Below are 11,897 nucleotides of genomic sequence, written 5' to 3'. Positions count from 1 at the left end.
AGCTCCAGCCGCACAAAATGATCTAACATGTGTAACCCTATTGTCAAAACTGTTCGGCAGAGAAGCGCGGGAAAATTTTCACTAAAATATTAATATTTAAAAAACTATAAAAGTCATAAACACCAAAAGTCATAGCACAACATTCCAGATCCAGCCGCATAAAATGAGGTAACATATATGAAGCTTGTCTCAAAACTGCAGGGCGAGTTACGCGCCGAAATTTAGGCGGAAGATTGAGAATAATAACTAGAAAAATTTGCATTTCCTGCAAAAATGCAGTGTGGATGCTGTAAAGCTGAAGCTGTCTGCTGAAAATGGTTGAAAATAGCTGAAGAAGCTGAAGAAATCAAAGTCAGTATTTAAAAAGTTGTTGAAATATGAAATATGAAATAGCAGAAATAGTATGATTTCTGCTATTTCATAAATACTGAAAAGCAGCAGAAAATCTATGATTTAGCACAATAGTAATAACTTGCATAGAAATATTGGAAATACAAAATGGAAAGCTGAAGAAAACCTGAATATGGTTAGATTTGTTAGAAAAACTATAACTAATCAGAAATCCTATGTTTTAGAACAAATACTATATTTTGCACAAATCTTATGAAATAGCAGAAATAGTATGATTTAGCAGAAATGCTGTATTTAGCACAAATACTGAAAAGCAGCAGAAATGCTATGACTTAGCACAACAGTAATAACTTAAATAGAAAAATTGGAAAAGCAAAATGGACAGCTGAAAAAATCCTGAACATGCTAAGGGTCCCTCAAATATACTTGTTCAATCAAAAAAATTGGCAAAAAAAAGTATAACAGTCACACAATCACAAATATGAGCACATATGGAAACACACATGCACAGAGAGAGACACACACAGGATCAAATTCAGTCATCCAGTCTAAATATATTTAAATTAACACTAGGTTTACTATCCTGCGCAAATTTGCGTAACTTCCCTAAACTCAAAACCCCCTAGAATTACTGGGTTTTTTATTTTCTGGTGCAAGTCCCAAGGTGTTAAGCACCCCTGCTGAGATTTTCACAGGTCGTCAGCTTGTTTCTCCTACAGCTTTTGTTGTGCAAACCACCCATTATCCTTGAGGCCTGGCACATTTGCATTTTCTCACTCAGAGTTGCTCAGATCCAAGGCAGGCCAAACCTCTGTGTTACAACTTTCAGAAATGCCTGGTAGAAATGCTTCAACTTACTCATGAGATTTTGACCACATTTCTTGCGGAAGTCACAGCTGTACTGAATGCACGACCGTTGTTGCCAGCTGCAAGAAATGCTTGGTAGGGAACAGCTGTTCCCTACCAAGCAAAGAACAAGGTTTGTTGTCCATTCACACAGTATATTGCAACCAAGCCAGACAAATTTGGGATCAAGTTCTGGATGGCCACAGATTTGGACACCAAATATGTCTGTAGTGCATCTCCTTTCTTGGGAAAGGACCCCAGTCGTCAGAAGGGAGAGAGGCTGGCAGAGAACGTGGTCATGAAACAGATGGAGCCGTTTTTGGATGATGGGAGAAATGTCACAACGGACAATTTCTTTACTTCACTGTCACACAGACTGCTGCAGTGCAAAACAACGTTACTGGGCACGGTGAATAAAGTCCGGCGTGAACTTCCTCAACTTGCAAAAGATACTGCAAAGCGAGAGGTATTCTCCACTTCAGTGCTTAGAAGTGGCAGTGTCTCCTTGACAATTTATGCACCTAAAAAAAAAACAAGACTGTGTGTGTTCTAAGTTCCATGCACCAAGACGTGACGATCGGTGACGGCAGAAAGAGGAAACCCAACACGATAACACACTATAACCACATGAAGGTATGTGAATGTGTGTACAATTTTACACCAGTGCTACAATGTTTTCTGATGTGTGCTATACAGGCCTATAGAAAAAAAACATATACTCATGACTCTCTCTCTCTGCTTTTACAGTGTGGTGTAGACGTGTTGGACCAAATGGCACGGATGTATTCCGTAAAATCAGCAACACGCAGGTGGCCAGTAGCGGTTTTCTACAATATGCTGGACCTGGCGGCAGTGAATGCCTACATTTTGTACAAGGCATGTACAGGGTGGACAGGCAAAAGAAGATTGTTTATGAGTCTTCTAGCTCAGCAACTTCGTTGCCGATTCATGCAGCACAAGGAAATATTATCACAGAGGCTGGCTTCTGCAGCTGCTGTGCCGGGGACTGTAAAGACGACGCAGTGCCAGGTGCAAGAGAGCTGCAACAGGAATCGCAGCAGGTTTACCTGTGCAACATGTCAGAAATTCACCTGTGCCAAATGCAGGGATGATGGACACTGGGTCTGCAAACGCTGTAAAGTTTGAAACACTTTGAAAAAAAAACAGACTTGTGTACCCATATATTGTGAATGTGTGTCTTTTGTATATAGGTTGTAACACAGAGGTTTGGCCTGCCTTGGATCTGAGTAAACAAATGCCAATGTTGCACAAACAGACACACACACACACACACACACACACACACACACACACACACAGCAAATCTGCATTTATTTGTCCCACAAGTGGAAAATCTGCATTGTCATTGCAAAAAGAAAGTGCACTATACAAACAATCTGGAAACATATATATGGACACGAGTATTCAAAAATATTGGTGTATGTATACACACACATCTATCTATCTATCTATCTATCTGTGTGTGTGTGTATATATATATATATATATATATATATATATATATATATATATATATATATACATACATACATACACACACAGAGATCTATCTGTATATATATATATATATATATATATATATATATATACATACATACATACACACACAGAGATCTATCTGTATATATATATATATATATATATATATATATATATATATATATATATATAGATGTGTCTGTGTGTATAACTAGACTTTATGCATATTATTTAAGTTGTAGCTATATAAATATATAAATATATGTACAACTCTGTGTATATATGATTACGGACAGGCATCCAATATAGTGACAAGGATTGACAAGAACTAATATTACATATGAGAAATATTGCACATAGAAACTACCATGGTGTATAGTACGCTGCAGGTAAGGAAGGAAAGTAGCCTTGCAGGGAAGGAAAGAACTGAATCTCTCATGGTTAGGGGTAGGGGAAGGGTGTGTTTGCACAACAAAAGCAGGAGAACAATGGAGCTGAAGACCTGTGAAAATCTCAGCGGGGTGCCAAGAGGTGTTAAGGTCGGGGGGAATTTACGCAGATTTGTGCAGGTTAGTAAATCTAGTAGTAGGGACTTGCACCAGGGAAAAAAGGCTCAGTAATTCTAGTGTTAAATCATACAATGAGATGCTCCCATCAAAAGGCTCTCTCTCTCTCTCTCTCTCTCTCTCTCTCTTTGTCACACACACACACACACACACATACGGGTCTATGTGGTATGGCGGGACTATACTACGTCAATCCGCCCAGCGGTGGTTTACGGGGACTACCGTTTCCAGAGGACTTAGAGCCAAGGGAGCGAGGTTAAAGTGTTCGAAAAAATCTGAAAAAAATTTGGGTCACTTCAGACCTAATACACTCCCTATAGAAGTCTAGATACACTGATACACACCAACCAGACTCTATTGTGTTTTGTGGAGACATTGTCCACTTGACAACGATGTGTTTTATGAGGTCCAAAAAAACCAATATCGGGACTTTAAAGGGACAATGATGTCATTATTAAATAGCTCATCATTACCATGAATACACATCTGACAGGACACAGGATTACTGGGACATCATTTTATTAGTGTTCTTGGATCTGAACATTAATTTTAACCATAAAATTAATGGATCTGAACATTAATTTTAACCATAAATAAAAAAGAAATCTAACCCTAACCCTAACCCTATGGACAAAAATGCCCACGCTAACCACAGAAATATAAAAATATAGAAGTTTAAAGGTAAATATTAAGGGGAGAAAATATGCATTTATATTTTTTTATTTTAAATATAACCTGTCAAAAAAAATATATTAAAATAAGAACCTGTCAAAAAAACTAAATAAATTAAATAAAAAAATTATGAAATACAAACTACTTCTTTAATTAACAAGAACTTTTTTTTAAACAGAATATCAGGCAGCCTGCTGCACAATAACTCAGTTTTAACAACAGTTTGGCCATCTGACCAAGATGTAAAACCACATCTGGCTAAACAGTTATTTTAGTTCATTTTTTTCTGCCTTTTTGCAGTTAATCCTCTGTTTCTTACAAAATCTCTTATGTTTTGAACTGTTCTTCCTGCCAACATCGGATCTTCTACCAATTTGCAATGACTGCATTCATTTTTGGTGGCCAGTTTCCCTTCGTTTATGTGGTCTTTAAAATGCCTCATCACTGCAGCAACCTCAGCCTTGGACCACATGTTTTTGGGAGCTCTTCGGGAATTGTGGGATTGAGCAGCATTTTTATCTGGAAGATATATAAAGTAGTAGTAGTTAAAACAAACAAACCAAACAAAAAAAAAACCCAAAAATCATTTGCTTGTAAAAAGAATGGATGCTACCCTGTCCTAACTTCTGAAATGTGTTGGTACCATCAATATCAAAACGAGCTAAAATTCTCTTTGAAAATTTATCAAATTTCTAAAATGAGACAACATTTAGTGTTCCACTGTGAATAAAAGACTGAATAAAAAGTTGAATAAAAGTCTCTTGATGCATGCTCAATCATCCAGGTAAGTAAATCCCAAAACGTTGATTCTGTTAATCTGGATGTAGCGTTTTCAGTGGGAGAAACATTTTGTCACTCATCCAAGTGACTTTTTGCCACCACTCTGCAGTTTGCCATATATTGCAAAGTGATGAAACAATAGATGATGAACAATTCAAGAACCTTAAAGCACAAACATCTAAGTGACGAAACATTTCTCCCACTGAAAAAACTACGTTCAGATGAACAGAATCAACCTTTTTACTTACTTAACTGGATAATGAGAATGCATCATGCAAGCACCATAGTATGTCCCATGAAGTAGTCTGTAGACAGGCCTCACCCAGTCATTAAATTGTTTGTCAGCTATACAATTACCCTTGAGCTTCTGAGAATAATAGACTATGCATAATGGCTGTGATGTGATGATTCCGTCAAATCCCTAGAATTAAAGCAGGAAGTCTACTTTAACACATATGGATATTGTTTGATTTTAAAATCCATTGTGGTGGTGTAGAGAGACAGAATTGCAACGCAATTACAAAGAACGTGTCCATAAGCTTAGAGAACCAACTGCACCCCTTACCTTCAGAGGGAGCAGCAGTCTCACTTGCTGCAGGCATTATGAGTGGTTCTTCATCTGCTGATTACACAATTTGATTAAGTTTTAATATTTGTAACAAACATTTTATCCACAGAAACCAAGCTAGTGGTAACTTACCACAATCTACAGTGTCTTGGAGCTGCGCTGTGTTTGTGGAATCAGCTACTGCATGTACAGGCTCACTGGTGCCACACGCCGACATTGTGAGTGCTGTGTCATCATCATCTGATTCACTCTCACTGTCCTTTGTTTCAGCATCACTTAATGCAATTTCATCTGAGAAATTGTGGGGAAAAAAAACCCAACACAAACACAAACCCCCCAAAAACCTCACATTAACAACGAGATGACAAAATACAGAACAAATACTGGAAATTATACTTTTTCCACAGTACATAGTTTTACTATTTAAGGCCACCACTCTGCAGTTTGCCAAATGTTGCAAAGTGATGAAACAACAGACTTCAAGAACCTTAAATCATGGACATTTAACAGAATGGTCTGTGCTTTTAGGTTTTAATTCTGTTGATAAAGCATAATATTCAACTACTGCCCTAATATTTGCTCCTTTCAATACAAACCTTCAATTTCGATCTCATCCAGTGATTTCCCCTGGATCTGGGAAAGATGTCCTTTTTCCAGTGTTAAAAGCAGTTTGGAAATCTTGGCCAGCTGTGTTGTGGGAACTGGTAATCTGTAGAATTCGCGGTGAACGCGGATATCATGACCCAGGAAATCTGCAACCTGATCAAGTTCATTGTTTTTCAAATTAAGGACTTGTGAGAGTGTGGCAACATGTTTTCTGAGCTGTGTCGATCTTAGATACTCAGGGTGCTTTGCTCCACACTGGTGTGCATGAACACGCAAGGAGTCCATTCCTCTGTAATGACTCATTGATCGGGGTCTTGCAAAGAGGTAGATATTAGTGGCACAAATACCACAGTCAGGCCTCCTACTAACCAGTAGTGACAGAGCATCCAGCATGCTTGGTGTTAGCAGAACTGGAACATTTCTGTCCCTTTTTCCCATTATTTCTATTCTACAGAAATAGTTACAGAGTCTCTGTTCCATTTCTGAGAGCCCCATGGAAACATCTGTGTGGAGTGCCGTTTTGTCTCTTTCAAGAAAACTTTTGAGGCGCATCTTTGAAACCTCTCCAGAACGTCTTCGATTGAACACAATGATTTGTGAGAGTGTAACTTGTGCAAGTTGGGCATAATTCTGAGCTGTGGCTTCGTTCTCCAAGCTGCAAAAGGCACTTTCTGCAGATTTTTGAAGGTAGTGATGGAGAATCCGAACATCTTCTGTAAAGGGCAATGTTGATGACTTGATGGCTTTGCCTCACTCAATGTGTTCAAGGCACGGTGAGACACCATCTCGGACCATTTGGAGACATACAACTTCTTGAACGCATCAGTGGACTTGATTAGGGCTTCATCCTCTGTCATGAGGGCACGACAATGGATAATGTCAGACATTTTATGCAGTGTATGTCCCAGTTTCAGCGCAAGGCTTGGAGTTTTGTATGACAGTGTCTCTTCATCAAAACCTGAAACTTTCTTTACTGCTTGCACAACTCTCTGGAAGTTAGCAGGCTTAATAGCTTCTTCGATGTTATGCACTGAGAATTCTGTACGCAGACACAACAACAAACGTCCCACTTCACGAAGCTTCTGTCGTATATAATCATACTTAGTAGGGTCTTGTCCATGTTTATTGTAGAGGGACTGGGCAAACTGAATAACAGTAAAGTCATTTCGCACAGCTGAGGCAATCTCATCTTGTTTCATAACAGCAAGAACCTTCCACACTCCACTTGACACCTGCGGATAACACTGAGACTCCAGAGTTAAAGCCAGGCCGAGTACTTTGGTTCTTCCAGGTTCTTTATCCGTGTCATCTTTTGGTTTGTTAGGACATCTGCGGACATGTCTCCAAAGATCCTTGCGAACATACATCCCTTGACAATAAAAGCAATGAGCAAACTTTCCCTCTACTGCTTTAATCTTGGGTCTTCTCTTCACTTTCAGTGGTCCCACTCCACCATGCAACACTGCAGCATTATGCTTAAAATTTCCCTTATTTCTCAATTTCTCTAACAGGCTTTTACGCTCGTTTGAGTCTCTAGGCAGGGAAAATGCATGCACAACATCAGGAGCTGTTCTGTGCGTTTTCAGGTGGCGGGAAATTTTAGCTTGTGGTTTGCCACAAAAATAGCAGTAATTTCTTTTACTTAAAGTCATTTTTTCTGATTCAGTTTCACAAAGCTCACTTTTATCTTCTGGCTTGTCCTTTGTCAAGTTGTGGATTAAATTCATTGAATCTGATTGTTCATGCGCTTTGGAGATGTCATCTTGGCATAGCAGACCTTTTGATGTGCTTGGCAATAATGAGATGTCTTCATCTGAATCTTCATCATATGACTCTGAATCTGGCACATATTCTTCTTCTGATATGCTGTGGTTGCCATCATCATCGCTTGATATTTGATCCAGAACTGAATGTGGCAATCCATCTTCCCCTGAATATTCAGAAATTTCTTCTTTCTGGAATGTAAGAATAAAAGTTATTTTAATTGATCAATACTTTAGACAGGTAAAAAAAATAAACTGAAAAAAAGTCAAGCCAAATATGAATGGGATACACACCTGTGTTGACTGGTGACAATTCTGATTTGACAATTTTGCAAGGCAGGATTTGTGCCAGACCCCTAAACAAACTGAAACACATTTTGATAGACTTAATTTAGCTTTGCAGTTCTATTTAAGTGAAGTAGTTTTTTGTCAAAGCATTGCAGTAATGTCAAATGCTGAAAAAAAAAAAAAAAAAAAAACTGTTCACACTTAAGGATATTTTAATGACTACACATACACTGCTAACCCCCTCCCCCCCCCAAAAGGACATCCCAGATGTGAATGAATGAATTATTCTTATTAAATACTTTGTTCTTCAGGTAGTTGAATGGCATGAAAGTGTGTAGTTGAATGTGTGTGGCCTCCAGATGCCTGTATGACTTCCCTACAATGCCTGGGCATGCTCGGGATGAGGTGGCGGACGGTCTCCTGAAGGATCTCCTCCAAGACCCAGACTAAAGCATCCGCCAACCCCTGGACAGTTTGTGGTGGATGGAGTGAGACGCGATGTCCCAGATGTGCTCAATTGGATTCAGGTCTGGGGAACAGGTGGGCCAGTCCATAGCATCAATGCCTTTGTCATGGAGGAACTGCTGACATACTCCAGCCACATGAGGTCCAGTGTCATCTCGCATTAGGTGGACCCCAGGGCCAAACGCACTAGCATGTGGTCTCACAAAGTGTCCGAGGATCTCATCTTGTTACCTAATGACAGTCAGGCTCTCTGGCAGGCACAGAAATGCCACCCCACACCATTACTGACCCACTGCCAATATGATCATGCTGGAGGATGTTGCAGACAGCAGAACGTTCCCCACGGCATCTCCAGACTGTCACATGTGCTCAGTTTGAACCTCCTTTCAGCTGTGAGGAGCATAGGGTGCCAGTGCCGAAGTTGCCAAACTTTGTGTTTTCTGGCAAATGTCAAACGTCCTGCATGGTGTTGGGCTGCAAGCTCAATCCCCACCTGTGGACGCTGGACCCTCAAGCCATCTGACCATTTGAGCAGACAGATGCACATTTGTGGCCTGTTTGAGGTCATTTTGCAAGGCTCCTCTTGTTCCTCCTTGCACAAAGGTGGAGGTAGCGGTCCTGCTGCTGGGTTGTTGCCCTCCTATGGCCTACTCCACATCCAGGTAACACCTCCATGCTCTGGACACTACACTAACAGACACAGCAAACCTTCTTGCCACAGCTCACATTGATGTGCTACACTAGATGAGCTGCACTACCTGAGCCACTTGTGTGGGTTGTAGACTCTGTCTCATGCTACCACTAAAATGAAATCACCACCAGCATTCAAAAGTGACCATAACATCAGCCAGAAAGCATAGGTGCTGAGAAGTGGTCTGTGGAGTTACATCGCATTGTTTAAGTGTTCCCTTTATTATTTTGAGCAGTTTATGTTATGGAATGGGGAATTGAGGACAATCCCAAGTATACCATTTTTACAAGGTCCTGCACCAAAGAGGTAATACTACATTTCTTTAATTAGATGTGACCACCCACTGATTAAAAAGGGAGCAGTGTTCATTTCAGCTAGTCTTAACTTGTTGAACTCTATTAATGCTTTTTACTATATACTGTACCTATTCACTAAGTGTCTCACCTTTGCACTTATAGTCAAGCCACTTGAGGGAGGAAACCGGTCCCACACACTGAATGCACTTGTCCAAAGATGATATTGTTGTGCACACCAGACGATGACTGTGACACTGTTAGCAAAATATTGCAACATTTACAGTCAGGTCCATAAATATTGGGACATCGACACAATTCTAACATTTTTGGCTCTATACACAACCACAATGAATTCCAAATGAAACGAACAAGATGTGCTTTAACTGCAGACTGCCAGCTTTTATTTGAGGGTATTTACATCCAAATCAGGTGAACAGTATAGGAATTATGACAGTTTGTATATGTGCCTCCTACTTCTTAAGGGACCAAAAGTAATGGGACAATTGGCTTCTCAGCTGTTCCATGGCCAGGTGTGTGTTATTCCCTCATTACCCCAATTACAATGAACAAATAAAAGGTCCAGAGTTCATTTCAAGTGTGCTGTTTGCTTTTTGAACCTGTTGCTGTCAACTGCCAGGATGAGATCCAAAGAGCTGTCACTACCAGTGAAGCAAGCCATCATTAGGCTGAAAAAACAAAACAAACCCATCAGAGAGATTGCAAAAACACCAGGCGTGGCCAAAACAACTGTTTAGAACATTCCCAAAAAGAAGGAACACACTGGTGAGCTCAGCAACACCAAAAGACCCGGAAGACCACGGAACACAACTGTGGTGGATGACCAAAGAATCCTTTCCCTGGTGAAGAAAACACCCTTCACAACAGTTGGCCAGATCAAGAACACTCTCTAGGAGGTAGGTGTATGTGCGTCAACAATCAAGAGAAGACTCCACCAGTGTGAATACAGAGGGTTCACCACAAGATGTAAACCTTTGGTGAGCCCCAAAAACAGGCAGGCCAGATTAGAGTTTGCCAAATGACATCTGAAAAAGCCGTCGCAGTTCTGGAACAACATCCTATGGACAGATGAGACCAACATCAACTTGTACCAGAGTGATGGGAAGAGAAGAGTATGGAGAAGGAAAGGAACTGCTCATGATCCTAAGCATACTACCTCATCAGTGAAGCATTGTGGTGGAAGTGTCATGGCGTGGGCATGTATGGCTGCCAGTGGAACTGGTTCTCTTGTATTTATTGATGATGTGACTGCTGACAAAAGCAGCACAATGAATTCTGAAGTGTTTCGGGCGATATATTTTCTGCTCATATTCAGACAAATGCTTCAAAACTCATTGGACGGCGCTTCACAGTGCAGGTGGACAACAACCCAAAGCATACTGCAAAAGCAACCAAAGAGTTTTTGAAGGGAAAGAAGTGGACTGTTTTGCAATGGCCAAGTCAATCACCTGACCTGAATCCGATTGAGCATGTATTTCACTTGCTGAAGACAAAACTGAAGGGAAAATGCCCCAAGAACAAGCAGGAACTGAAGACTGTTGCAGTAGAGGCCTGGCAGAGCATCACCAGGGATGGAACCCGGCGTCTGGTGATGTCTATGTGTTCCAGACTTCAGGCTGTGATTGACTGTAAAGGATTTGCAACCAAGTATTAAAAAATGAATGTTTGATTTATGGTTCTTATTCTGTCCCATTACTTTTGGTCCCTCAAGAAGTGGGAGGCACATTTGCAAACTGTTGTAATTCCTACACCGTTCACCTGATTTGGATGTAAATACCCTCAAATAAAAGCTGACACTCTGCAGTTAAAGCATGTCTTGTTCGTTTCATTTGGAATCCATTGTGGTGGTGTATGGAGCCAAAAATGTTAGAATTGTGTCGATGTCCCAATATTTATGGACCTGACTGTATTTGTTTTGGACAGTTGGAAAGGTGAGGTGTTTTCAATTCAGTTGCAGATATCAACTAATACACTTCATCCCAGTATAAAATTTGAAGGCAATCTTTATAGATTAAATTATTAGTTCATTAAGTGGTACACTGGATTATATTTACCCTTTCAGGCTCTGGATGTTTCAGGTCCAGATCATTGTTTGGAATGCAGTTGGGTTGCGGCTTTAGGCAGCTCACAGTCTTCTGAATCTGGCTGGTCTCAGTCTTCGTGTGTAACAGATAGAAAATGAAAATACAGTGCATTTTTGAAGAGGTTTTTGAAACATTAAAGAAACTCTATGAGAATGATAAGTTTCAAGCTAATGTCTTTAAAATATTCACTGTCATGTATAGAGAATATAGAGAAAAATAGTCTGTGTGATTTCTTTAATCTTTTTTAAGCCATTGCTAAAGGAGTAAAACAATCACCTGTAGCAGCAACGAACTATCACTAGGGCCCATTTATCCCCGAGGGACAAAATTTAAACTGAATCTAACTAAAGAGGTTAGAATCACATTAAACATCAATCACTGTTAACATTTAGAAACCGAAAGC

General features: G+C 40.0%; 1 long non-coding RNA gene across 2 annotated transcripts; it reads right to left on the bottom strand.

Annotated features, from left to right (window-relative positions):
- Nucleotides 1-4,132: 4,132 nt before the first annotated feature.
- On the bottom strand, nt 4,133-6,610 carry LOC134645936 (uncharacterized). 2 transcript variants are annotated; one of them, XR_010573970.1, is made up of 4 exons: nt 5,880-6,610; nt 5,416-5,574; nt 5,281-5,337; nt 4,133-4,454 (listed from the first exon to the last, which is right to left on the bottom strand). It is a non-coding gene; the product is annotated as an uncharacterized LOC134645936 (long non-coding RNA). The 2 variants fall into 2 exon arrangements; XR_010573971.1 differs by having other exon boundaries at nt 5,281-5,334.
- Between the last annotated feature and the right edge of the window lie 5,287 nt (nt 6,611-11,897).

This window comes from Pelmatolapia mariae, linkage group LG16_19 (genome assembly GCF_036321145.2).
Source record: "Pelmatolapia mariae isolate MD_Pm_ZW linkage group LG16_19, Pm_UMD_F_2, whole genome shotgun sequence".
In the NCBI taxonomy this organism is placed as follows: domain Eukaryota; kingdom Metazoa; phylum Chordata; class Actinopteri; order Cichliformes; family Cichlidae; genus Pelmatolapia; species Pelmatolapia mariae.
The sequence above is the reverse complement of the archived record's forward strand: the minus strand, read 5'-3'. Positions and strand labels throughout refer to the sequence as shown.